The sequence below is a fragment of the Lagopus leucura genome, unplaced genomic scaffold (assembly GCF_019238085.1).
Source record: "Lagopus leucura isolate 7727_CA_CO unplaced genomic scaffold, USGS_WTPT01 Super-Scaffold_100002, whole genome shotgun sequence".
Classification (NCBI taxonomy): domain Eukaryota; kingdom Metazoa; phylum Chordata; class Aves; order Galliformes; family Phasianidae; genus Lagopus; species Lagopus leucura.
In genome coordinates, this window is record NW_024962263.1 from 24,473,553 (window position 1) to 24,475,153 (window position 1,601).

A 1,601-nucleotide genomic window follows, 5' to 3' on the forward strand; every position below is an offset into this window, starting at 1 on the left:
GAAGGGTCCTTGAAAGAACTCCCCAGATGCAGCCTTGTCATTCCTGCTTTGCCTTGGGGACCACATTTAACCATTCAGTGTAGAATTTGAGTAATAGGTGACTTCTGTTCTGCAGAGCTCAGAGGGCAGGCCCTGGGCTTTCACATGCTTACATGCTCACTTAACTGTGCATCTCTGGATGATCCCCCTTGAAGTCAGCGAGGTGACTCACACATAAAGTTATCTCCATGCCTAATTTTTTTTGCACTGTGAAAGCGCAGATGAAGATAGGATGCGAGAAAGGAAGTGCCATTATCCTCATCTGCAAGATGAGGAACTGAATGAAGCACAGCAAAAATGAGATCCCACTCCACCACCACAGTGCGTAGACGCGCTTCATCGCTGCGCGTGTGAGTAATCCCCTCCGGGTCCGCCGTGTTCTCTGGACCGAAGCGGGAGCTCTGGATTTCAGCCGCCGCCGTTTTTAAGTAAGTTGCTCAAGTTCCGACCCCGAGCCGCTAGACGCGGGTGCGCCGGGGCGTCTTTGCCCCCGACCTCCTCTCGCGGACCCCCCCGCCGCCTCCGTCCATGAGCAGCGCGGCGGGCGCGTACCGGCACCGGCACCGGCACCTGCGGGCGGGCGGGGGGGAACGGACCGGGGGCAGCACCGGCAGCGGGAGCGCCGCCCGCCCGGAGCTGCAGGTAGCGGGGAGCGGGTGGGTGCCCGTGCGGGGCAGGGGAGAAGTTGCCGGGAGCCCGCCGTGCTTCCTCCCCGTGCGCTCCCGTCCTCCCCCGCTTTTTGTTTAAAAACGCCGCGCGCTGGGCTGGGAGAGATGGAGGCTGCTTTGAATGTCGGAAAAGCGAGGAGCTGGCCGAGGTGGGCATAGGCTCGCAGGGCAGGGGGCGGCTGGAGCGCTGTCCTCGCTGCGCTCCCGCTCGGCGGCTCCTCAGCCCCAGCCCTGCCCCAGTCCCAGCGCTCGCTGCTGGCAGCGGTAGCTGCGAGAGGAGGCGGCACGGGGCTGGCAGCCGCTGGAACCGTTCGGGTCGGGGTTGAGGAAGCGGTGTCACTGATAGCTGGCTACCGCCCAGAGAGCCGGGCGGCCAGAAGTTCCCTTCCTTGTCTTGGCGCACAGACTGTCACAGCCGGAGGTTTCCCTTCCCGCTGCTCCGCAAAGTTACCCCTTCTGCGAAGGGGCTGTTTCACTCCGTAGGCAGTATTAAGGAAGATGTGTGTAGTGAGGAACCCCGCGTGTGAAGGAGCGACTTCCCACTGCAGCGCTTGGTGCTAAGGAAACTTTTAATTTTGTGCTTCAAGAAACCCGATTGCTTCTTGGATTACTTTCCTACCTTGGTCTGGAAGGTATGGTAATGCTGCCAGGTGTGCTGCGAAGTGTTCTGCTAACAAAACTTCTAGAAGATGGGATGGTGGTAATACTGTGTCTGTGAGCATTTGGAGCTTAGGCTTGAAATTACCCTAAAAAATTGACGTTTTGTGGAATGCAAGAATTCTTAGACTAGTATGTCCACTGGCTTGTACTGAGTGAATGGCTGTAAAGGAAAATAATGCTGGCTCTTTTTTCTTTTCTTTTCTTTTCTTTTCTTTTCTTTTCTTTTCTTTTCTT

The 1,601-nt window shown here is 57.2% G+C and overlaps 1 protein-coding gene across 4 annotated transcripts in view; it reads left to right on the forward strand.

Annotated features, from left to right (window-relative positions):
• Window positions 1-296: 296 nt before the first annotated feature.
• Window positions 297-1,601, forward strand: part of IKZF1 (IKAROS family zinc finger 1) — a 72,678-nt gene continuing 71,373 nt past the window's right edge. For 2 of the 4 annotated variants that reach the window (XM_042870026.1, XM_042870030.1), the window contains exon 1: window positions 1,075-1,339. The gene's annotated coding sequence lies outside the window, so the exon portion shown is untranslated. Of the gene's footprint in view, window positions 468-1,074; window positions 1,340-1,601 lie in introns of those variants that run through there. The other 2 variants (XM_042870027.1, XM_042870029.1) reach the window with 2 other exon arrangements.